General features: G+C 35.0%; 1 long non-coding RNA gene across 2 annotated transcripts in view; it reads left to right on the forward strand.

Annotated features, from left to right (window-relative positions):
• The window catches only part of LOC118974139 (uncharacterized), a 457532-nt gene that overhangs the window by 318279 nt on the left and 111717 nt on the right, over positions 1–27536 (forward strand). Inside the window, exon 6 of one of the 2 annotated variants that reach the window (XR_012132177.1) lies at positions 26073–26257. The exons of the other annotated variant lie outside the window; for it this stretch is intronic. This is a non-coding gene — a long non-coding RNA (uncharacterized lncRNA). The remainder of the gene's footprint in view (positions 1–26072; positions 26258–27536) is intronic. 2 annotated transcript variants of the gene reach the window in all.

Consider the following 27536-nt stretch of genomic DNA (forward strand, 5'->3'; position numbering starts at 1 on the left):
GTAATAATTTTATTCAGCACTTATTCATTCAACAAAATATATGGAGGGACCTATTGTGTGCTGGGTAGTACCCTGGGAGTTGTGAGCACAGCAGTGAATGAAACAGACACATAATTTTGCCTCATAGTGATTATATTCCAATGCATCGGGAAATGTGAACATTGTTATATCAACGATTAAAATGTTTGAATTTATGTTTCTCATATGACTACCATGGGAATTATATAGTTAGTTTATATATCATCAAATTTTATTACAGTTGTTATTATTTTTCTGCTTATTTTTCCCTCAGCATTTTATCTGCCTGAGAACAGTTATTCCCCCTTGGGTCTAGTGAAGGACCTGTCATATAATAGGAATTTGATAAAGTTTGCTAAACAAGCAAAATACTCAACCTCTATACACTTCAATATTTTCAGTTATAGTGATAGGGATAATAATGATCATAATAGTAATAGCATTACTAAAGTTTATATGGTTGTGAAAAGTAGCATACACTGTCTTTGGAAATCTTCATACAGTGTCAGGCATATGAATCTCAATTTGTCAATCTCATTTAAACATACATTTGAAAATATTATTTTAAGCAAGAACCTTGTGATATGATCCTTAAGCAGGAGAAAATGTGTTTTGGTATCAACAATCTCTTACCTGTTCTCCCAAGAGGAGAAAAAATACCCTTTCCAATCATTTTTTAAAAAGTTAAATATAACTTCATTTCTGGTGGTCAAATTTCAGTTTTCATATTTCTTTCCCCCTATGAGTAAATGTATTTGTATAATTTGCCCGACATGCCTTTCTGTATAATGAATAATTATTTTCATGCTAATAACCATGCCAGGTGTAATTTTTCTTTAATTAAAATTTTTTCTATTTAGTAGTGAAATTCTTCAGTTAGTCTCTTCTTTTTAAAAACAAACCACATTTCAGATTGGGGGGGAAACATGTTATACTCAGAATTCATGCATGATAAGAAATTCATTCCACAAGTGGAGTAAGACCTTTAAAAGACCTTTATCTACTTCACAGAATAAATTTGATATGCCTTACAGACCATTATGTGAACTCTCCCTCACTGTGCATGCAGATAGAACCATCTCTTGAAAGCACTAATACTATAATTTCCATTCAGATGATGAAAACGTAACAAAAATAGTTTATTATGCTACATTTGTATGTGATTACATGTTAGGCTGTAGAAAGTTACCATTTATTTTTCTTCTACTAATAATCATTTTTTTCAAGACCTAATACATTTTCTAAACATGTTTAAATTCAAAGGTCCATTCCGTAGGGCAGTATGCCCTGCTGGCGGTGCTGCTGAAACTGTTCAGGAGCTAAGCTAAATACTTATATGTTCCTATGTCTCTTATACAGGTTTCCTATATATTTTCATAGTGTAAGGATTGTTTATTACTAACTTAATATTTAGATACAGAACTTAATTCATTTAAAGTGCTGATTCCAGTTTACCCTTTTTTTAATTCATTTGTCTTTATAACACATACATATGTTCAAAACTTTAATAAATAAGACATGTTAGGTTAACCCATGTAGTATTCATATCTTCTGCCTATTAATATAAGCAATTGGACAACAACTATGAGGTACTTGAATTTGGTGAAACCAGACCTCAGATTAAGCAATATAGCTCTTTCTATGATGGGCTCCATAAAAACAATTTGTTAAATATTGTATATTAGAGATAAAAAGGTATAAGAATCGTTCTTGTTTAATACATTGATTTTTAGAGATGAGAAAAACTGACACAAGTAACATCCCTAAAATATTTCACATAGTTAGGGGCAGACCTGAAATCTGGAACCCAGATGACTTTTCCCTAATTGAAATGGTCTTTATGCTGTTCTTTACCTGATCAAATTGACTTGTTTTTACTTAGAGTAATATCTAAATTACTGGAAAACATTTATGTACCAAATATCTGAAAGAATTGGACATCCAAAAAGCTGTTAAATAAGAAAAAATTGCATAGGATCACAGTCAGAGGAACATGTTACGTTACATTGTGTGTGCATTAATATCAATGCAAATTCGTTGCTGAGATCAAATGTACAATATGCTGTCAAATGTTTAATAATTCTTCAGTGTCTAAGTCTAAGAAAGCTGCACTTATGAGTGACTCATTGTAATTTCATATTAAGTACAATATAATGAACTGGTATAAATAGGACAACACTGAAGAGCCAATGACTTAAGCTGATTGTCTGAAAGCAGATTTCATGCTACCACAACCTTTTAATATCAACCTCAGACTCTGTATAAGGCAAAAAGAAAAGAGAAATGCTACCCTTGTTGCCACATGAAGTGGAGCTGGGTATTCATGGGCCTTAAGTGATCAATATCTTTATCAGATCTGTGTAAATGTTGTGGGTAAGTACAATTAAAGAGCAAATCCCTGGATCAGCTGGCTAAGCTAAATTCCAGCTCCAGAAGCAGATGATTTCACTGGAGGGCACTTGTTAGGGAACATTGCAAACAACTATAGAAGACAAATTTCCAAGACAATATGATAGGTTAATAACGGGGGCTCTGGAGTCTGAGCACATGGGTTCGAAACTCTGTCCCAACACTGTCTTGTTGTATGATCTTCTACAAGTCACTCAGCCTCTCTGGGCACCAGTTTTCCCATCTGTGAAGGAGAATATTTCCTTCATAGGCTGTTAATGGGTAATAAAGTAAAGTCTACATGTAAAAAACCTGCAAGAGTGGCTGGCTCATAGTTAAGTATTCAATAAATGTTAATAATTCTTATTCATGGAAGAGCATTTTCCAAGTAGCATTTAGGCAAGGAAATCCCTCTTTAAAACCACAAAGATCTGTGCATTTATATTAGAAAGAAGTTCTGTAGAACTTGACTGATAATTCTAACTTGCACAGATTCACAGAATATCTATCATTAACAGAAGTAGAATAAAGCAACAGTTGAAACACAAATGTAAAGTTTGAGGGGGGAAAAAAGTCAACTTGTATACTATGAATGGAAGGAACCATGGTCATTTGAATATAGAGTGGATAGTGCACTTTGTAACTAGGTTACCAGCAAAGATTTTAGAAAACAACCAGATGGTTGTGAAGCACAGAGGGGAGCAAAAAAGGCTGACAATGGAGGTCTGGACCAGTACCAGAGAAGAAGCCCTGGCAGTTTCTTGGGAAGGATTCACCATTCCTCAGTAGGGAGGGACTTAAAGGGCTGGAAACATCAGAACCATATGCATATTTTTATTGTTTTCCACATAACATTTATGAAGACACTAACTCTTAGTAACAATATATAATTTATTTTACTGTACAAATGCAGTTCTTCTCAGTTCACTGTCTTTATAAAATACAAATTGAAAGAATTTCTTTGAATACTGAAAAGAGAAGTATTTCCTTGGTATTTTCTTAATATTTCCTTCCCAAGGAATGCAGTCAATTTGATATCCCAGCTAGGTAGATTCTTGCAATCATCATCACAGAAAACTTCCTGGAACAGGACTAGCCCTGTTTGGGTTAATCAACCCTTTCAATAGTCTTTTGAGTAACTTTTATAGGAGTTTGGTGTAGTAAAAATTTCCTGACCTGAAAACACAACACCTGAACCTCAAAGCTGTAGTGGAAAAACTGTACATTACAGGGCATTTCTTAAAATGTCTCTTCATGCTTTAAAATGCAGTTAGGTCCATGGTTAGCACAGTAAATATATTTCCTAGAAAAAAAACAGAGTGCAATGAAAAATGAAAGCTCTTGGAGAGCAGTCAAAGTTTTTATAAAATTTCTGAGTTACCGTTCTTTTTTTGACAATACATCTTTGTGATATGCAGGAATTCTCCCATTTAAAGAAGAGTATAAGCACCTGCTTATTAGAGAAGTTCTGCTTTGTTTTTTATTTATTTCCTAGATGGAAGACCCTCACAGGCCGTCCATAGACACTTTTGGGCTTACTGATGTCAGCAACCCTTTTCTGTCTCATAACTGAGTAGTGGTGAAAGCTGAGCTATCAGTAAATCAGTGAAAAGTCCATAATAATACTTGAAACATGTTCCAATCCCTTACATTTACATGTTTCACATTTTCTGAAGTTCAACATAAGAGCATTTTTATTGTAATACCAATTTTGCTGATTGTCAAAACAATGTGTTTGAGCTGATTAACTCCAACTGATGAATTGAAACTTGATTCCTTTCCATGGTCATCTCTTTTAGAGCTGTTGCTCAAAGATATTCCCAGACAAAGGTGGACCATTCTTCAGACAAGGATATTTCAGTAGCTGAGATACAGTTTGGAGAGCTATATTTTCAAACAAGCTTCTAGGTTTCTTCAGAGTTTTTATCATGTGGAACATCTCTAAACAGAAAATAGTCAGAATTCACAAAATGAGGTTGCTCATTTTTGCAACTGGGGTTTCAGTATCCTAACTGAAATTCTAAGGTAGAGTCTTTTCCTTTCAAGTGTGGTTGTATATTATAACAATATACAGAGGATATTTGGGAGAGAGACAAAATAGTAGGTAAGATTGGACCCTGAAATGAGACCTGTGTACTTTTTATTATATGACAGATTAGATATGTGTTAGATATATTGTGTATATGTGTAAACACACACACACACTAACTAGGGAAATAAATTTTATTTCTGATATGGTGTGGGTTCCTTATCTTTCAAATTCACTAATTCTCACCTACTATGATCATGTCCTTGTTCCATATAGATCAAAGAATATTTTTAAAAAATTTTTACTGAAGTGTAGTTGATATACAATATTATATTGTTTCAAGTATACAACACAGTGAATCAACAGTTATATGCAGTATTAGAATATTTTCTTTATTCACAGTATTTTTTGTAAGTTATCTCAGTCCTTTTATCATTGTCATCAAGTAATTTCTATCACCCGTTCTTTTATAAGTTGATTTCTATGGTAGTTTATCCTTCCCATCTATAGTGGATTATGTCTGCTGTATTAATTTAATGTTTCAGAAGTGGTATTTCTTTTTTCTCCTCTTAGGAGAGAAGGTGCTCTGTTTTATGTCTGTATTCCGTCTCTCATCCACAGTGTTCTCTCTAACACACTGAGGCATGGGAGGATTATTTTGTACTCTCTTGGGCTGAAAAGTAAGTTCCTTTTTGAGGTTGAAGTTGAAAACCGATTCCTCCTTTATGCAACACTATGACAGTCTTGTGTGATGCTGTTGTAAACACTGTTTCTGGTTGTAGTAGCTCAGGGGACAGCCTTTTGACCATTCCATACCTACTATTGGGTGGAATAGACATTCACAGATGTTACCCCATTTTATCCCCACAAGAGGTATGCACAGCAGGAAAATACATTCAGCTAGATTAAATCAGTTGCCTGAGGTCACATATCTAGTAAATTACAGAGCAAGGACTCAGAGAAACATCTTTTGACTTTAAATCCCTTGGTCCTCCCATTAAGCCATATTGCTCTCTATTGAGCTGGTAATTCATCATGATACATGCATTATAGTAGAAATAAAATGGAACAGAATAATTATTTATGTTTTGTTTTTGAAAGGTAAGATGGTTTAACTTTGTTTGATGCTAATTAAAAACAAGCAAAAGTTTACAAATTATACACACTCAGCTGACTAGCTCCTTCTGATCAATTCCTTATTACAGCAGAGTGGAATGATTTGTGTAATTTAAATATTCCTATCTTAAACAGTCATTTAAACTATATGGCAAGGTAATAGTGTGGAGAGGTGTGGTGGGGTTGAAAGTATTAATGGATTTTAAAAATTACTTACAAAATAAAAATAGCATTACAAATTTATAGTTTATAGTTCAGTAAACTTTTAAAATCGATTCTATTGAACTGAAATGCCCTCCTCCCTGTCCTTGTAAATCAAGTTTATAACGAAGTCCTCTGAATAAATTATTACTCTTGAGGAGAATCAACTATTCTTTAAACTACTCATTGTTCATCTGTTTAATAGAAAACACCATTGCTGCTGAAAAGGCAAATGGACCTTGACTTTTACTTCAAATTAATTTTTGTATTTTTGTTAGGATTAGTATTTGAATTAAAACAATATACATGACGAATAAGATATCCCTGAGAGATTATTTCAGTGATTGACTATCAACCTATAAAATGCAGAATTAAAAGTGACCAGCCAAACAGGTGAGAATGAATCCCTTTGATTTCTCAAGGTTGGTTACATCTCTCAAAATATTTGGATCCAGTTTCAGAGAAAGACAGCACTACATCTTGGAAATATCATATTGACATCCCTGACAAAGCCATTTCAAGTCATCAGGAAACTATGTTCTCTATTCATATTATGTTCAGAATTTCAAATTTGAATGAGGATTAGGGAGAACTATGACATCTCTTTCCCCCCTTTTGCTTAGTATGTTTTCTGATTTGGTGTTCCTCGTATTTCCATTTTATAAGGAAAGATCATCCTTTTCAGATCCCAAAGGGTGTATTCTTCTTTCTACTGTATGTAAATGCTTGTTCATATCAATGTTGCTTATAACAGTATTTTATTTGAAAGCTCAGTTGACAGTTTAACTTTTACTTTTTTCTGGTGAAATTGTTTCCTGTTTCCCTTTTCTCTGATGGGCTGTTTTAACAGGCAGACCCTGCATTGTCTTTCCCTTTCCTGCACTCTGACTGTATCACCCTGGGCAGTGTCTACAGGCAGCCTTTTCCTCTTACGTGCAAGTATTATATGCTGGCACAAATGAATATGACAACTTGCTGAGAGCTCTGTGGTTCCAATTTGGCATTACTATCCCAAACTTTGAACATCTTGCCAATGAATAGCACTTACAGCCTCCTGCTGGCTGACCAGTTATATGTGATCCTTGCAATTTGCTGCCAAGAAACTGTGTACTGATGGAGTATAAGATACATTGATCAGAGGCAGGCCAACTGTTTCATTAGATAAAAATGGCCACACCAAACTTTGGGACAGATCTATGTATTAACCATTATAATTATCACCAGTTTAAAGAAAATTCTTGTTTTTCTTACAATGCAGCAATAGGGGTCCCCTTCAACTGAGATCCTGAAGCATTATTCAAATATTATTTGATTCATTCTTGTAATTTTCTTCTGAGGTCAAGGACAAGCCTTGCCAACTTTATTTTACAAGTCATGAGTTCTAGGCAAGGAGAAGATCTAGCAAACAGAGATTATGCCAGCTCTTGTTAGAAACGCAGTTTGGGATGGATCAGTGCAAGACTTGTTACTCTTAAATGTAATTAAAACTTTTCAAGAGAAATGTATGCAGGTTTCAATGATTGATATGAATGAGCCCATGATTTTACATTAAATAAGCAAATACATACTCATTGCCTATTACATAGAAGGTTCTGTACTAAGTCATGTTTGGAAGATTTTATTTCTAAGCATAGAGAGGCTAGCATTTTATTGTTTGCATTTTCTCTAATTTTATAGCTTGATTTTTCCTTCCTTTGGGATCATTGTCAGTGTTCCATTTGAATTTCTTAATCAGAAACTATATTTTAAAGGAAATTTGTTTCCTTTTTTATACATTGGTGAAGCTATTCATAGCCTGTTTTCAATTTTCTTCCAATAATTGAAAGTAAGTGATGACTGTTGGGATTCAAGGAAAATATAAATCATGAGACAGTATTCCCCTCTACACATTTACAAAAAAAATACATTTTATTTTGAATTATTTTTAGATTAAAAAGAGTTGTGAACATAGTACAGTGATTTCTTGCATACCCATTAACCAGCTTCCCCTAAAGTTAACGTCTTAGTATAACCATGGGGCATTTGTCAAAATTAATGAATTAACATAGGCACAGCACTATTAACTCAATTACAGACTTTATGTGGGTTTCACCACTGTTTCTATTTCAGGATCAAATCCAAGATACCACATTGCATTTGTATCCTACCATCTTTGACACTCTCCCATTCTTTCCTTGTTTTCCATGATCTTGATATTTTTGAAGCACATACAGTCTTTATGAGCCTAGAAACTAACATGGTTTATATCTGTGGGCTAAATGATGAAATATAGTTATTTAGTTATAGTTATTTAAATATAGTTACAAAGAACTTTTTATTTAACTCTTTCTTACCCCATCAATTCTTATTTTCAACTCTATTTGGTTTGCTTTTATTATAATTCACACCTAAGAAATAATTTAAGGCTAAAAGAAATACCGAATTTACATTTAGTCTTAGAATTTTCATACTAGAAGGGACTTCCAAGACCTCCCTTTTAAAGAGGAAATGGAGACTGAGACAGTAACTTGCCAGAGTTGCTATCAGCATACAGTGGTAGAACAGGACTAATTATGACACCATCTACATTAAATACATTACTTCACAGCTGGCAAACTGGCCACATAGACGTGATTTTCTTTGGTTGTCACAAAAATTATTTGTTCCTGTAACATACTAAGCAAGCTTCTCCCAAGAGATCTTGCTCTAGCTGTTTCCTCTAACCAGAATACTCTTACTGTAGGTATCTCTTGGCTAGTTAATCACCATTTTCAAATATTTGGCCCTATCACAGCCCCTCCTTGATGCTTACCCTGATGACCTACTTACTGTTTCATCTGTAGAGCCCCCACCCATAGCACTCCCACTCTCTTTCCCTAATTGAATTTTCATAATGATATTTTGCCTTTAACATACTGTATGCTTTTCTTACTTACAAAGTTTGGTATTCTATTTTCTGTTTACCTCTTCAGATAAACTCCCAGAGGGCAGAATTCTTTGTGCATTGAAAAATTCAAGGCAACTAGTACAATGCCAGACATGCAGTGAGTTCTCAATAAATGTTGTATGAATAGAGATGTGACGCAAGAATAATTTCTGTGTTACAAATGAGGTCCTAGAGAATGTAGAACTTTACCCACTTTACATAGGCAGCAACTGGTATATTTTGGAAGAGAACCATTCTTACCACTTCAAAACACAGAGCACACGTCAGTCAGTCTCTCTGTAGAACCTAAGAGCAATCAACAGGTGATAACGTAAGCACTCTCCAGGGAAGCAAAGTAGACCATAAGGCAACATGCTATTTCTTTTTCTAAAATCCATGAATACTATTCCTGCCTTTCTTATATGAATGGTGATATGTTAGTATCTATACTCTTCCTTCTACTTACTTACATATCCTCTTTAAAGGGAAAATGCATGCTTAAATGAGCACACACACACACACACACACAGACACAATCAGATACTTTTAAAAGACCATTTGAGTGAACATATTCCATAAACCTATCTGTAAAGTGAAGAAAGCTTCGAAGAAATAACAATAGTAGCCATCATTTCTTGAATATCTGGAATTAATGAGATCATATCAGGCATTTTACATATATTGTCCATTTAATGTGTCTGATCGGATAAATAGTTTATCCAAGTTCACCCAGGATGTGACAGAAGAGAAGGCTATATTAGAGACTTTGAATCTGTTCTAGTTGTTTCTTCTCCCTTAAATTTATGTCTGTTTATCCTTCAAAGGAATCAAACCAATAGCAATTCCAATCATACTCTCTGTGCAACATAAAAATGTTTTCAAAGGTCTCACATTATCATTTAATTGAATTGTCTCAATAATCCTAAATAGCATATATATTATCACAGTTTACAGGTTAAAAAGAAATACATGACCAAAGAGGTTATGAGTTGATAATTTACTAAACAAACTTTTTTGGAGTGCTTACTGGATTATAGATATTATAACCATTTGAGCCTAAACACTTTTTCAGAAGTATACTGTGCTGGGGATACAGCAAGGAACAAAAGACAAGATCTCACTCATGGAATGAAGCTTTCTTAAAATTTACTCTCATGGACTAAATGCAAGAAAGACAATAAATAGGCAGATGGGTAAAAAAGATAATTTCAGATATTGGCAAGTGCTGAATTAATTGCTGATTAATAAAGCAATAGAACAGGTCAATAAGATAGAGAATGGCTTCAGATAGTCTGGTAGTAGAAACATGTATAAACATATAATATCAATACAGAGTGTTGAGAAGCATAGGGAAATTATCCATAGGGTGCTTTAGAAGCAAATAACCCAGGAGGTTATGGAAGATTTTCTGGGTGGAATGACCTGAATTAACTATTTCAGACACTATCTCATTTCCCCTGCCTCTCTCTTTCCAGGTTCCTCATAGGTGGATCCACTGATGTTCTGTATTTTGATTGCCCCTGAATTGTTGGTATCATGTTAACTATGTTTAGGAGTACCCAAATTGTTCCAGCTTATCCCCTGGAATTCTCTTTAAGGCTAAAGCCAGTGCTGTGGAGTTTAACACTATGTCTTCCTCCATGTAGACTACACAAGCAGGGAGCCTGTGACTCCCTTTTAGTACTGGCATAAAGTTCTAAAGTCCTGAGTTCTTGTACTGAAATGCCTCCATATGTATAACTGGAAGTCAGAACCCATTTCTTGTTTCTAAAAGCCCTTGGTGTAGCTTGTTTATGGAAGGTATATGGTGAAAAGGGAATGAGAATCAGGTTTAGATTGGGGCAAAGATGGATATGCGTTCTGTCTTTGCCATCTACTAACTATTCTTCTTTCATTCAGAGATAATTTATTGAGAATTCAGTAAATTCCAGTCACTTTGTCAGGTACTGGGAATATTATAAATAAAATAAAGTCCTTGAATCTGGGACTTTATTTTCTAGAAGTGGGGCAGTAGAAAATAAATCAATAATAATTATGGTGTATTAGTTCTCCAGGGCTGCCATAATGAAGTACCACATATTGGTGGCTTAAATAACAGAAATTTATTTCCTCACAGTTTTGGAGACTAGAAGTCCAAGATAAACATGTTGGCAAGGTTGGTTTCTTCTGAGGGCCTTTCTCCTTGTCTTGTAGATGGCTGTCTTCTTCCTATGTCTTCTCATAGTCTCACTTCTGTGTATGTCTGTGTCCTAATCACCTCATTTTATTTTTCATAAGGACACTAATCATTCTGGATTAGGGCCTACTCATCTCTTTTTATTTTACTGCCTTAAAAGCCCTATCTCAAATATAGTCACATTCTGAAGTACTTGGGAATTAGGACTTCAATATATGAATTTTGGAGGAAACGTAATTCAGCCCAGAACAGAAAATAAGAGATGCCTCTGAAGGTAGTATTCGTAGTGACAGTATAGAGAAATAGAGTAATCAGGTGGGCTGATTCCAATAGCATGGTCAAAGGAGTCCTCTTTGCAGAAATGGGAGCTGAGATAAGACCTTAAGGCTAAGAGTAAGTAAGCCTGTTGGACTGTTATCGAAGGGAAGGGTATGCCAGACAGAGGAAACCGTAAAGCACCCAAAGTATTTGGGAAACTGAGAATGGTAGTCAAGGTGTTAGGAACATGGTGAAGCAGGGAAAGAATCCTATGAAAATGGGGTCCATAACTTGCATAAGTTTCTAAATTTTCTTTTTGAGCTATAAACTATATACAATACAACTAGTCACAAGAAATTTTTGGAAGAGTTAAACTCTGTAATAATGAACAATTCTAGCATCTAATTGATACTCCATTTTTTAAAAAGGCTTAAAAAGAGAAAAAGAAGCATTTTCTTTTATTCACACATCATTTATTACCTTTGAAGTTACACGCCAGGACATTCATTACTATAACTGATTCTGACCTAACTCTAGCAAAATGGAGGTGGCGTATTCACATGTTTGCTGTTGCCAGACCAGCCTCAATCACTTTACAGCTGCCATCAAAGTCTGACAAGCCCATGATCACTGTTCTAAAATACCATCATTAAAAATATCCTTATCAAATATACTGTCAAAAAATCATGATTTGATTTGCTGTGTAGTTAACCTCCAATTAATTTTGGAAAAGAAAGTACATTATAATCACTCTTCAACTGTTAAAACAATCTCAAATTTGGTAAATTTCTACTTGTAATTATATAAAACAATGGCAAGTGTCTTTTTAGATAATTATATCTAATCAATTGTAATGTAATCTATTTTAAATCCACTAAGAGATATTTCAAAATACCAAATATGCTATTCACTCACTTCTATCACATGTATTAGGAAGTAAAGTACAAGGTGTAACATTCTCTGCAAATTGAAACTTTATTAACAAGGGTGATAAATTAATGATGTTTTAGAAGATGTAATTTTTGTTTCAAAAGAGAGGGTAGACAGGTTCAACTGGATTCATATACTTTTTTTTCACAAACTGTGATACTTCAAATTAGCCTTCATTTCATTCAATTATGACACTTCTTCATTCTAGTAGTGCTTTACCTTCTGAAGCAGCCTCCAGCAGAACATTCTGCACCACACTCGATTGTCAGCATTGCTTCTGGGTTGTTCAAATGAGAGGGAGATGCTGAAACGTGTTTTGGACTTACCATGCAAACAAAATATCTGCAGAGTTGTCCACACTGATTTTGTAGTTCTCTGGGAAACACTTCTACATGCAGTGTCAGCATTTCTGAAGCCATCTCTCTCTTTTCTTCCTTTCTACAAAATTATGTCCAGGATGCCAGAAGACTTTCTTCCAAGAAACATATTGTAGATTTCATTATATTTTTAAAATTACAGGATCTTGTACAAAATAAGTTTTCAATACATTTTTTTTGTCAGATTAACAAATATGTCCCAGAATTTCCATAATGTGATTTGTAGTGTTATTATAAGAATGATTTTGCAACTAATTCTAAGTTATTTGCTGATGAAGAATTCTGGAGATTCAATAATAAGGCAGGATAGGCAATTATAGTAACTGACTTAAATTTAACTTTTAAATTTACTTTGTGAGTTTTTATCCCCATATTTGCATATGCTTTATCCAGATTTTTTTTCAAATGCCCTAGGCTAAAGCTAGACCTGGGCCAGGATGGCAGATTAGATTTGGTCTTGAGTGCTGTATCAATCAACGTGTAATACCTATCTGAAGCACTGAGATTAAAAGGGCTCTGAAGTCAAGCCCAAGCTCATTAGGGCCCCTTTGACTAGTAATGTCCACCATGGAGGCAGGAAGAAAGTGTTGACATCGCATTGTCATCCTGATTTAGAGAATATTTTGTAGTATATTAAAACTTTCATATTCTACAATTCTTCTATCCTTTGATAGAACTCCTCTATCATCTAGCACTCTTATATTCACACTCCATATTTTCAAATTCTGCTCTCAGGAAGGAAAAAAAATACCATTAGTAAAACCAGTAACAATAATAACTCTCATTTTGAACCTATGTTTTATGCTAGGCACTGTGCTAGATGCTTTACATTTATTTATATAATACACTATAAAATGACTATGGAGTAGGAATTTTTCCTAATTTACAGAAAAAGCTCAGATACTCGCATAATATTAGAGCCAGTAAGTACCCAGTTCAGAATTCAAGCCCAGGTTTTCTGACTCCAGAACTTGTGGACACAGTCACACATTTACCAAGAAAGTTTAAATGACACTGAATGTCAAGAACATATGAATATCAGTGTGGATCAGAGCTCTCAATAGAGAGGTCAGTGTTAATGATGAGATCTCATTTATTTTCCAGTAAATAAATGGTTATGCTTTATACAATTTCTGACATTTCACCAGATCAAAGCCAGCCCGTACAGAACAGTGAATAGAATCACATGGAGAGACCTTGGAGGTTATCCTTTTCAAAAATGAAATTCATTCATTTTTTTGGATGAGGTGATTTCGCTTGAAAAGGGATACAGTGACCTTCCTGGTTTTTTGAGGACAATTTATGAAAGAAATAAGACTAGTACCCAGGCAGTCTTGACGCTATATCCTGGGTTCTTTCTGTCATTTCAGTCTCCTTTTCCTGAGCACATGTGAAGAAATGCCAGAAAGGAATCCCATAATCAGGGCAGAAGAATTAACCTAGTATTAAAATTATATGTCTTGGGTTAAAGAAAGAAAAGGGAAGGGAGGGAGAGAGAAGGACTATGTAATAGTAACTCAAAAGGAAAAAAATTGTTATGGGGGCCTTAGTAAATGAAAGAAATTTTACAGTACCAAAATTACAACCGTCCACGTATAGCATCTTACTGCACTGATGGGCAGTGACTGCAGTGGGGTGTGAGTCTTGATGATATGGGTGAATGTTGTAAAAACCTTCATAAGATTGTATGTTAATGATACCTTATTAAAAAATAAAATAAAATTACAACGGTCTTTATTGTACATAATTTTATCTGGCCAACAGATACTAACATTTTAAAGAGAGAAACAATATAAATTATAATGTATTCTAAGTTTATTGCAATGCAATTTGAGATCAGTGGATATGATATGCAGAAATAGTCTCAACAAAGCCATAGAGAAGTTACCTTGACCACTAAAAATCTGGGAGTGTGCCAACAGCACTCCTGGTGCTATTGCAGAGAGCTCCTTGTAGTCCAGAGATAGGATGGTAGTTCCTGAGTCATGAATTAGGAACTTGGGTTTTAGGTACTGCAGTGACACCCAAGGAGGGGTCTGTGGTGTCTGGGGACATTTGAGGGAATCTGATTCTTAGGATTCAAATGTAATGACCGGATGGGCTTCTCATTTCTGTCAGTAGGAGTACAAATTGCCGAACTGCTCTCTTGCTAGACTAGAGAAAAGAATGCCCCAGTGTATCACAGGACTCCACTCATTTAAAAAGCATTATGAATCACCTACTTTAATGTCAGGCTTAATCCTGGGTTAGAAAAAAAAACATAAAAAATATAGTATTTCATTTATCATCTTCTCTGTTTTAAACTTACTACCCATAGGTGCACAAATTAGTCCTTGGAAATGACTGGCAACAGGACTCAGGCTTTTTATTTAGAGAGAGAGAGAGAGAGAGAGAGAGAGAAAGAGAGAGAGTGTGTGTGTGTGTGTGTGTGTGTGTGTGTGTGTGTGTGTGGTGTGTGTGTGTGTCTTGACTGGCTAAAGGTATAGGCATGCATATAATTCAATTTTTCAGTCAGGATTTGTAAATTACTTTCAGTCGTAGTTAAAAACTATGTCTTAAGAGGTGAAGTGTCAACTTAGTGAGAAAAGGCATCTCCTCAGATGGAAAATCCTCTATATTAAGTTAATGTTCAGTGATATTTAGATACCCATTTTGGTAAATCCGTATAGGCTGCTTCGCTCTGAGAAATTAAGAGTTAAGTGAATAGAAGAAAATATTTATAAATGTAATTTAGATTTTTTTCCAGAAGACCAAACAAAATTAACTTGTTTAGCAATATCTATGTAACATGATAATGTTAAAGCATATTGTATTATGATTTCTCAATTGGTCAGTGTTAGAAATGTGTCATAACATGCAAAAAAACTTAGAAATAAGTGCATTTCCAAAGAAGGTAAAAGATCAGTTTTGAAATTAAAAAAATGATTTTTGGTTTAATTAATCTCAACTTTTGAAGAGTAAATATCTAGCTTACACTATTTTCCAGGTAGTTTTTAAGCTTTCCTCATGAATCTTAACAACAATGCTGTAGTAAATTTTTAAAAATTAATATACTAATTATAAGTTTACAGATTAAACATTTTCTTGCCATGAGATCCTGATTTGATAACTGAAATAACAGGTGAATTTGTATAAATTCTAAATAAGTCCACCTACAACAGAAGTATTTTTACTTCAGGCACTTTAGTAAATAAAACATTTTCATAAACAGCATATAAGCAGAAAATTAAAAAGTAAGAGGCAAAAAAGATTTGGTAGCTTAAAAAGTTGGAGCTGACTAGTTAGCTATTTCTCCATAGCTGTCTCTTCTTTTATATCCAGGAAAGGCTTACAGATAAATTAAGTTACAGGTGGGTAGGTTAGACTTAGTTTTATTTTGCATTTATTTTGACCATTAGTAATAAAGAAAGTCTTACCTCATTGGCAATGTTTATTGACATATTTAAAAGACGAAAATTGATCTTTTAAAAGGCCTTTCCTTCTTTAACAATGAAAAACTTAACTAAAATTCTATATTCATCAAATGCCTTGAATGCACAGTGGGATAATTTCATGGAATCATTCTGTGAACAATATATTATGCCTTCTTTGCCATAATTAATATACCTTTCATCTCTCAACCTTATGTCCAAATGATGTTCATTTATCACAATGGGACTTGTACACACATACAATAATGAAGTCTCTGTATGCTACCAAATAATTTAATTCTAGTGTAAAAGTTGAACAGCAAAGAGCAGAAACTTTCTTAAGGGATTTTGAGACATGGTTAAAAAGTGAGGAAATGATATTGGGATTTTGTTAGCTGATAGAAAGAGAAGTCTTTCAGCTATCACAGGTGATGTCAGAAAGATATTTCTGTGAACAGGGAACACAGCAGGATTTACTTACAGGTTGTCAGGGCCAGGGGTGGTTGAAGCTCTTCCCTGTGGTATTCGTTCATTTCTTGAGTGCTGTTGCAATTATTTGCTTTAGCCAACCTGATTTGAAATGAAATGCATACAAAGAAGCATGTAAGTATTCAAAATTTCAATGAAAATCTCAATCCTAATTAACTATAAATCAGTAAAGCCAGGTAGCCTGAGGTAGGTTAAAATGAAAACTTTGTACATGAAAGGTTACATATGCCCCTAAATCTAAGAATTTCTTAGTTGCAAAACCTCCAAATCACTACATGCAACTTCCTTGCCTTCAATTACATTCCTGAGGGAAGTGAGAGTGGGTTAACCAAGCCAAACAGGAGTCTGAGAGTAAGTCTTTTTTTGTTGTTCATGTAGCAGAAGCCATAGATCTCAATGGGAATAGACTTCTGGCCTGTCATTTGAGAATTTGGAGTAGAACAAAGCTGGAATGTATGCCCTTCTGATTAGATCAATTACACCCCTGGGGCCTTATACCTAGTAGAAGTGGTGTTCCTTTAGCACTTTTTTTTGTGTCACTCATAAGAGACTTAGCACATATTGCTTCATCAAGTTATTATTATACTTGTATTATTTTCCTTTATAAGACTTGAAGTTCTTTAAAGACGGTAACCATGACTTATATTTCTTACAGGTATATTTACAGTTTTGTCAATTACTGGGCATTGCAAATAGAATATGCTTAAAAAAGAAAGACAAGTTATGCTACCAGTTAAGCGACAGGCAAGAGTATTTCAAACATTCACAAAAATTCCTATCTTGCTCCTTACGTCCTAGATGCACTTCCTATTAGATTCACTGGTTTTGTTTGTTTCCTTTTCTGCTCATCTCAAGTCAGAGGTAAGTTGACACTGGCAAATGAATAATCATAATACATACATTTCTACTTTGAAACATAACACCTGGCTATACATTATATTCACCTCTCTTTAAATTGGAAGGTAGTCATCAAAGCTACAATACAAATAGCAACCTCCCAAACAAAATTACATGCACATTCAGGAATACCATGGAAGTCAGATGGGGGCTGGACAGACCTCAACCTCCCCAGCTCATCTGCTGTAACAAATTGTTTAACGAAGCCAGATACTATATCTGAGCATTTTCCTGTTTTTTGATTATTTTACTTAATCCTACATAGAAGTTTGAATAAGGTCTCATAATCCATATTACAATGTTTATATAAAAACCGAAGAGCTAAATAAAACCACTGAGTATAATTTGGCTCTGTATAGTTTTAACATGAAATCTCCTTTTCTCAAAATAGAAATCTGTTTTGGTACTTGATGAACACCAGACATAACAGTATACTATTCATTCACCCTTCTTTGAAAAGTAGCTCACTGAAGAAAAGTTGACCATTTAGGATCTTTCCTTTTCTTTCTCTCTGTCCCTTTGCAGTGAATCAACTGTGTTGAATATGAACCAAAACTACATACTACAGACAAGTAATGGGTAAGTCTGCAAGTCTTCACTTTCTGACATCTATTTAAGCGAAAAATATCCTGCTTTTCTAATTTTTCTCCTTTTACATTACACTATCACTGGTAGTTTCTACTCATTCATCTACTGGACCCTAACATTACATTAGTGAAGGTTATAGTATAATATTTACATATTGCCTTCATTTGCCCACTTGTTCTGAGAGTGAATTGGGCTATGTGGGTTAGTCTCTTTAGCTTACTAAATGATAATGTATGTATCAATCAGACTGCAAAGAAAACATGACTAGGAGGTTGAAGTATATTCAACTTGGAGTTAGTATATTTATTTCAATCATATGTCTCAATAGTTATTCTCACTTATAAATAAAAATAGTTCTGTATATAAAAATAGTATTTCTGAACTTGTTTGGCATCTTTTGGTGATAGGATAGTACAGAGAAATTGATATTGTACTTAGTAAAGTGCTAGTTTCCTTAGAAATTACTTGTCTTTATTCTATTTCATCTTGACTATAAAATCATCTCATATTCTTAGCTAACCTTTAATTTGCTTTTTATTTTTAACAAAATATTTTAATAAATTGTTTAAATAAATTTTTCTGCAAGTCTTTCATTCATGAAACATTTCTGAAGTGAAGACTGGCTATCAAAATATAAATTTTTTTTGGTCAATGTGTATTAAGTGAACAAGTCTTGCATGAGATATCTGTGGTGTAACCTGTCTTCATTGGCTTGGGCTGCCGTAAGAGAATACCATGGACTGGGTGATTAAAATAACAAAAAATTATTTCTCACAGTTATGGAGCCTGGAGGTCCAAGATCAGGGTGCCAGCCTGAACAGATATTGCTGAGGACTTTCTTCCTAGCCTGTAGATAGTCACTTTGTTTCTGTGTGTAGGCATAGCCTTCCACAGCACGTGTATGTGGACAGAAAGATCTCTCTTTCTCTCATTACAAGGTCACCATCCTATCAAATTAGGAAACCCCATCCCCACTTATGACCTCTTTGAACTTTAATTACTTCCTGTAAAAGCACTATGTCCTAATACAGTCACATTGGGGGTTAGGGCTTCAACATATGAATTTGGGGGGATACAATTCAGTCTATAGCATTCTAATTTCTATATATTTCTAATTTGTACTCTACTAATGACAAGGGCTTTATTATTGGTTGTTTGGTTGGTTGATTGATCAATTGAGTAATTTATGCATTCATCAAACACTTGTAGGCAACCTCTTACATGTCAGGCAATATACTAGTCCTGGAGTTATGAAGATTAAAAGCCATTATTCTTGCTCACTAAGAGTCCAAGTATAGTGGGGAAATCAGTCAGGTACAAAGAATTAATGTATAGTATGGTTAATTGCTATAATCAGGAGACTTGATGAACAGTAGAATTTAGATAAATGAAGAAATGAAAGATAGGAAAAAAAGTAGTAAATCCATAAAGATGTAGAAGGCTTGAATAACACTATCAACCAACTTGAGATAATTGACATTTATGGAATACTCCAAATAACAATAGCAAAATACTCACTCTTTATAAGCTCAAATATAGTATTCACTAAGAGATATGATATGCTAGGCTAAAAGCAAGTCTGACTGAATTTAAAAGATTGGAAATCATACAGAATATTTCTGTGACAAAACAGTAAGTAAATTAGAAGTCTGTGACAGAAAAATCCAAAAAACTTCCAAATATTTGGAAATTAAATTATACATGTTTATCTAATTCATAAGTCAAAGAAGAAATCATTACAGAATTAAAATATTTTGACACAAATAAACATTTTTTAAATATATCAAAATTTGTTTCATGTAGCTAGAACAGTCATTAACCTCAGTCTCTTTCCTCTTTATATCAGTTAAAATCTTTGGATGATCATGGTTTAGGGAGAGGCTGAGAACTTGTTCTGTTTTTGAGAGGGCCATTTTGATTAGAAGCATTTGATCAATATACTGTATTAGAAAATCTTGGTATGAGAGGTAAAATGTCATGTGTAAATATTATTATTTTAACTGTTTTGTTGAGAAATAACTTCCATACAATAAACATGCACCCATTTTAAACGGTTTATGAATTTTAGCAAACTAATAGAGTGGAAACTGTTATCAAGATGTGGAACATTTCCATCACCAAAATGCTGCTTCGACATTAATCTCCTTCCCCTACTCGCAGCCCCAGGCACCCACTGATCTGCAACGTGTCCTTGTAGTTTTGTCTTTTCTGGAATTCCTTATAAATAGAATCATACATTAAGTAGTCTTTGTGTCTGGCTTTTTCACTTAACCTAATGCTGTAGATATGCATTCATGTTCTATATATTCATATTTCACCCTTTATCTTCCTCAATAGTGTTCATTTTTAAAGCTACGCACAATTTATTTTGCCTGTTGTTAGACACTTGAGTTGATTCCAGTTTGGGGCCCTTATGAATAAAACCCCAGTGTACATTTGTTTACAGTCTGGGTGTGGACAGTAAGCTTTTGTGTATTTTGAGGGTTGCTGGGCCATCTGGTAAGTAAATTTCCCAGTCTCCTTTCCAGCCCTGAGTTCTGCCTTGGACTCTCCAAGCCAGGAAGGCACTCACTTTCTGCCTTCCGGAACTTTGAGTGGGTCAGGGAATGCACTCAGCCAAAAGTGAGCATACTCGCAAATCTCACCAGGAGCTGTTTCTCTGTCAGAGCAGGATCTCCTTTCAGTTTCTACCTTCTTTTTAAGAGACTCCCGGTGGGCTCCCATACTCACGTGTAGTTTACAGACAGCTGGGAATTTGAGCAGAATTCATATTTAGATTTTTATATCTCATTCCTTCTGCAGCTCTTTTGCTTATAGAATTTCCCCTTTAAGTATCCAGCTGGTCTTCTTCTTTGCACTGTACCATCTGTCGCCTTGACCTGCTGAGACGGTAGGTCTGCCCTGGTTTGAGGATGTGGGGTGGCTTGTGAAGGCAAGGAAACCACAAACTCACAGTTTTTACCCAGTACAGCACTCATCTTTGAAAGTAAGCTATTCTCAAGATTTTATCATTTCCAGTGTCTTCAAGTAATTATTTTTAAAAATTTTGTCCAGATTTGGTAACTGTTATAAGTAGGAAAGATTCCTCAACATTACCAAAAAGGTCTTTGTTTTATATTTATAGTACTTAACAAAGGCATGTCTGGAAAGAAATTTACCAAATGGTAAGTAGTAGTTATTTTACAGTAGAGGAAGTCAGATAATTCAGATAATTTTTATTTTTTACACTTTTTTATATTTCTTGATTTTTCGATTGTTATCATTAGAGTCAGAAAAAACAGCATTCCATTTTATTACTTTCATTTTGTAATAGTTTGCAAGAACAGGAATACTGGAAGTTGGAACTGAGAAGAAATTTTAGAGACTGTTTAAGTGCTTTAACAAACAGAAAAGAATTATTTTGCAATTAGTATAGTTTTCTGTCTAATGCAAAACTGCCTGCTAAGGTAGCACTTGAAAAGATTTGTTGGGCTTTCACTCTTAAGTAGTTTAAAATTTTGTTTTATTATTCTATTAACTTGTATTAGTGTAACACACTTTTTAATAATACAAAATAATGTAAGTTCATGTTGTTTGATAATTTCAAACATATTAATGTAATTTAGCCTCTTTTGTAAAGGTCACAGTATTATTTCTTTTGGGGACATCTTCTGACCTGAGAAAAGATACACGGAGGTAATAAAAGCTGTTCCTCATTGAGAATTGACCAAATACCAGCCGCTGTTTTTACTGCTTTACACGTTTTACACTATTTAATCCCTTTAACACCCATATCAATTGGGTTCAAATATGATCCTCTTTTCATAGATTAGGATACCAAAGTTTAGGGAGATTATTTCTCTAGGATCACTAGTTGGTAAATGGCAGAGCTGCAACTTGTGGACTTGACCCTGGGCACACTGGCTCTATGCCCACCGTCGGTGCAACCACAGTAGACTGTATTATGGAGAAATGTGGCACTGGAGATGATGAATCTCACAGCCGTCCTCTCTCAAAATTAAATGGTGAAAAATATTGTAAAAAAAAAAAGGTAGAGATCTCTGAAGGCTTCATTGGGCTATTTTTTTCCCAGTGTGCTTTAGATAATGGGCCAGATTAAAGGTAAGTTGATGTCCGAAGATTTCTTCCATATCTGTAATTCAGTATCTTGGTTCACAGCTGTTCTGACCTAAGGAAAAATTTAGACAACAGTACCTTTTCTCACCTTGCACCCCATCAGCTACTTCTGTTTTCAGCATTGGCACCCAGTTCTCTTTCTAACAAGTCAGACTGCTATTAAGTGCAGTTCAGTGGAAAGAGCACTGTGGTAATGCACAATAGTGTACAGAAGCCTCTCATTTTTCCCCACTAGCCATTCTCTATCTTGCTAATATAACCTCTTGAGTTTTAACTGCATAGTGGCTGCTTGGCAAAACCACATTTTCCTGCCTTCTTTTTAATTAGATATGGCAGTATGACTAACTTCTGATCAAAATAATCAAACTTAAGTGAAATACTTAATCGAAGTCACATCTTTCAAAAAGAAAGTGCTTATTTTCCCCTTCCTTTTTTTCCCCCTTTCCTTTTAGCTGGAAAAAAAACCAGATATAAATGGTGCAACTGCCTTGATCTAGAAATCAAAGCTGTATATTGAGAATGGCAGGGTCAACCTGTCTGCCCTAGAGCATTCTGTACCATACAGCTAAATGAGGGAAAATATGTCCTTCTATGTCATTTAAATGATGTGCTTTAAATCTATATTATTTAAACCATGTGTTTTAAATCTTGTATTACTTAAATCATGAATTCTTTGTTATAACAATGAAGCCAGTATCCTAATGTAAAAATTGGGATCTGAAAGTGGGGTACTGCCACAATACAAACCAAAATAGGTGGTACTGGATTTGCCATCAGATCGTAAGAGGTAAGGGGACAATCTGAAAAGCTGGTGGCTCTTGTTATACTGGGGCACAGCATTTAGTAAAACAGTTACCTGTGATAATTTTAGAGGTAGGCCACATCTTTACTGGAACTGAAGCTCCAGGGTAAGTGGTTAGCAAGTCAAAATGTTGGTGTACTTTTGCACATCCTTTCTACTTTTAGTAAGTAACTAGGACGGAAATGGATTCAGTCAATTTCTAGCTAATTTACAAGTGAAAGTGGAAGGGAACAAAACCCTTCTAAGGGAGCACTCTCCAGTACATTAATCAAAATAAGCAACGACCTTAAAATACAAAGATGATCTTTTTCACAGGAAGGTTTGGTTTTGGTCATAAAACCTGTGTCAGGAGTCATTAAAGAGCCCACAGTAATCATCATTTGAAGTCAAGATATTATGTGGATTAGAAATAGGCCATCTCAAGTTGAATGAACAGAGTGATTAGCAACTTAATTTTTTTTTAAATTTTACCACCTGCTAGCTTTTTTGGGTAATACAATAGTCCAAGGGATAATTTGTTGGAAATAAAAGGAGATATCAAATTGGTTAAAAAAAGAAGAAATGTTAACGTCTTTTGTGTGACAAAAACACTAAGATTGTTTTGGTGCCAACAAAGAAATCAAGTTGACGGCAAGTTCAGTAATTTGTACCTTAGAAGGTTAGAAAAACCAAATCTGATCCCCAAATAGAATAGAGAGGGTTGTTGAGAGACTTTCTAGAAATTGCCATAGTAAATGTTCTTCATCAGAAAACTGGAGCCACCAGCATCGAAGGTTAGTTGAAAGACATCTTCCTATCCAAGCTACTATTTCAGATGGCCTCAAGATAACTGCTGTTAAATTGAGGTAGGTGGAGGAGTAGTCTGAGCCCAGAAACTAGCATATAAATGAAAGCCTGACATTGTGAAACTATTAACTGGAGAAGATCCTTTCACTTTTTGTTACTTCATATGGAGCTGACCAGAATCAAAGTGATGAAAAGACATCTGACTAACCACAAAGCCTGGCCTACAAAAATATGGCCTGTGTGGTTGCTGAGCCTCTAAAACAGCTTCTGTTTCACAAAGGCTATATTAGAGGTATAAGGCCGCAAAGACATATTCTTCAGCCCCATTTTCATTTGTGGCCACAGAAAAGATTACAAGGAGGCAAAGGAGGGACTGCAGAGGCCACTAGACTAAAAAGTAATGTCCAGAACCCATGCAAACAGTGGGCTAACCGAGGAACTTATACAGCATGGAGCCTTCAAAACTCACAGGAGCAGGATTTGAGGACTTGTTTCTCCTTTTTCCTTCTTGTGCATTTGCGTTTTTGTTGTAGTTATATTGTTCCTACCGTCTCATTGTATAGTGAGTGTGTATGTGGAGAGCTTGTGTCGTATAGTTTATAAGTCACAAGTTCACAGGTAGCTACTTTCTGGAAAGTACTGTGTTTCACCAAGATATGTGGACTTTTTTTTGGCTGTAACTCTAGATTCTCTCCTCTGGAAAAGGCATGGGAATGTTTCAGGTGCACAATGAAGATGTGTACTGATATATGGGTGACACTGATATATGGGTGATTTATGGGTGGTGGTGACACCCTGTGACTGCCAGCTGTCCTAAATATCCTTTCTTCTCTCCTTTATTAATAGACTCATTACTGATACAACATGAATGGTTAGGTAGAGACTCTATTTCCCATCCATCTTTGAAAGTAGGTGTGCACATATGATTGAGATCTGGCCAACGGAATGTGAGTTGATGTGATACATGCAATTTCTGGTCACACCATTAGAAGTTGCTTACTATTCCCTTTTCCTGCTCTGCCTGTCTGCTATGTGGGGCATGAACTCAAGTGGATTTGGAACAACTAAAGCTTTGTCACAAGTAAAGCTTTCTTACAGCATCTTAGCCTTTACCTGAAACATTAGTAACTTCTGTCCATGTGACTTCATTTTAACTGGCCTTATTTTAATTAAACTTGTGGCCAGACCTTACTGAGCTTGTCTCCAAAAGGAAATAATTTCTCTTTCTATTCTCCTGATTGTGCATGTGATTCCTATGTGATAAATATATTCTAAGAACTCTGAAAACATTTTACCATATACAATTTAACATCATTTTAATGAATTACAGTTTAACCACTTTAAAGATGATATAGAAACACATAATAGGACTACGGGTTTTCCTCATATTGAACTATTCTTTTCCTGAGACCCAATCATACAATTGTTGATGTCATTTCTTATGAATTACTCAAAAGAAATATAAGTAATATAGACCAAAATGTTCAAAATGTTACTCATTTCTTAACAAGAAAAGATATAAAAGCTCCATAATAGAAGAGTAATTGAGGAAACAATGATATGTCACCTTTATAAAACACAGCCCAATCAAGTGGTGTTAGATGTATTACTTTGGCCTTCTGGATTCTCCCTGTTCTGTGCCACTGAAGGTGACCTGCTTGGACTTTATTAGCAGGTTTCCCTTTCCTCTGGTGATGGCAAGGAGAAATGCTAGCAGGGGATCAGAGGGAAGGAGGCGAATGAGGCATGGTTTCCTCTTTGCAGGATCACTGCAACCTGTTCGGCCCCTCAGCCCAAAATCTCTGCACAGAGCACTTCCATCTCTGGGTTGAGTAACCATTCCTAACCTTGTCTCTTCAGCCCTTGGGTCAGGCAGGAGCAGCACCCTGGTTACTAGCCGTGGGATATTGTACTATCCTACATCTAGCCCACATCTTTATAAATTGTCCCTTTATTGATCTCTAAATTTCCTAATTTGACTGTGCCGTCTATTTTCTCCTGGGACCCTGGCTGGTACAATCATTATAATATAAAATGTGGTATGTAAGGTTAAGATCAAAAAGAAAGAAACCAGTGGAATACTATGTTACGGTGATAAGATTAAAGGTGAATATATTTTCTTCCTTAATTACATTTGCTGTTAGGTTAGAGTTAGTTTATTAGTCAAAAAAATGTAAAATTGTTGCTAGGATATTTTGTCAAGGTGGATTTTCTTAGCTTTGCTTTACTACCTCGATAAGAATGAATCATTAATGTTTTGAATTTATGTAAATCACCCTAATCATCTGCTTTATCTTTTACTGCTCCTGTGCCACAGAGAATTGCTAGAAAAAGTTTTGGAAGCAGGCTGTCTTGATTTTAGTCAAGGCTTTTCATTTCAAGCAAAGGAAACAGACTCTAGCTGATCAACAAGAGGAGTTTATTAGGTGTATATCAGGAATTAACAGAATTGGTGTGAAAAGAACAAGACTCAAGAACAAAGCGCAAGACTAAGCTTCCAGAAGTGTGCTCCAAGCTGCAAAATGTCCTAATATAAAGACTTGTATAACTGTCACTGAACTCTTGATTCTATGTTTAACCCTACAGATGCAAAAATATTAGACTTTCAAACTCAGCTATTCAACGCCATTCTTTGCTGTATATGGCTGCCCTGCCAGCCACCACGGCCTGGCAAGGCCAAATGGCTCTGCACCATTCTTGCTGCAATGTGGACCCTGAGTGTACTCCATCCTCACATGACTCCCTCTTCAGCCAGAATCCCACTCCAGCTGGTATGTGTGGTGGAGACTTCTGATATGTTTGCATCTCAGCCCCAGGAACATGGGAAATTGAATTCCAACTTTTGTTTTTGAGGAAATAGTACATGGGTATTCCTCCAATATGCAAGGTATATTAGTTTGCTACAGCTGCCAGTACCACAAATTGAGTGGCTTAAACAATAAAAATGTATTATTATTACTTTTTGTAATTCTGAGCATTAAAAACCCAGATAAGGTGTCCGCAGGGCTGGTTCTTCTGAGGCTTCTCTCCTTGGCTTGTATCTGTCAAGCTTGTAGACAGAGAAATTCAAGGTAATGAGATAGATGATAGAATTCCAGTGAAGGTGCAGATCATTACTGTTGAGAAAGCTGAAGTGTGAGGCTGGGGTATTAAAATATTTTCTACATAACTCTGAGATATACTTCACAGAATGATAGAATGGATTTTGTTGGCTGGCAAATAATAAAACAGACTTCAAAATAATGAATGTGAGGAAGTGACCAGGAAGTTAGTAAAACTGAGTGGTAGAAAAATGTGTAGGAGGGTGAGTTAGTTGTATGTCAGTTCCTTCGCAGGGAAGATGGGAAAGTGGAGGGGAAGTGCCAACAACACCTTGTCGTCATAGGCAGGACATGAGGAAAGCACGGTGTTGTTTCGAGAGTACTACAAGGGAGGCAATGGCTTGAAGGAAAGATCAGGTTTTAGAGCAAAAAAAAAGAGGTGAATGGAATAGTAGTAGACAGGTTATTTTAAGAATTTGTGGGCTGAACAAATGTGACTTTGTTATTGATGGGTCGGAGATTGTAAAAATCATTAAATAATATTAAATAGAAATAGGTATGCATGTCCTTCTATCATTAATTTTTTTTACAATTTTCCAATGACATAGTCCAAACTTTTTTTAATCTTTAAAGCTAATATTTGAGACAGTGTTATTGTATAAAGGCTTAAGTTGCTCTCCAAAACAATGAGAGAAATACTGTGATTTTCTTTTCATTGTTGTTAGATAGTGTGTCTCAAACTTACAGTCTTTAAGGTCTTTGGTTCTTTATAAAAATTGTGACATTTTCATGTTAATTAATTTATTAAGAATTTGGTGGGAGAATGACAAAACACAAAGCAACATAAATTTTAAATATATAGAATCTTTAGCAGAAGATTATTTTAATATCAGCAAAGTAAAGAACATACAAAAGGATTTTAAGGAAAAGGTAGCGTGACCTTAAAGGAATTTGTACTCTTTGGTCTCCATACATGTGCAGTTCTCAGAGAGTTCCCTGGCTCCAAGTG

The sequence above is a fragment of the Manis javanica genome, chromosome 6 (genome assembly GCF_040802235.1).
Source record: "Manis javanica isolate MJ-LG chromosome 6, MJ_LKY, whole genome shotgun sequence".
In the NCBI taxonomy this organism is placed as follows: domain Eukaryota; kingdom Metazoa; phylum Chordata; class Mammalia; order Pholidota; family Manidae; genus Manis; species Manis javanica.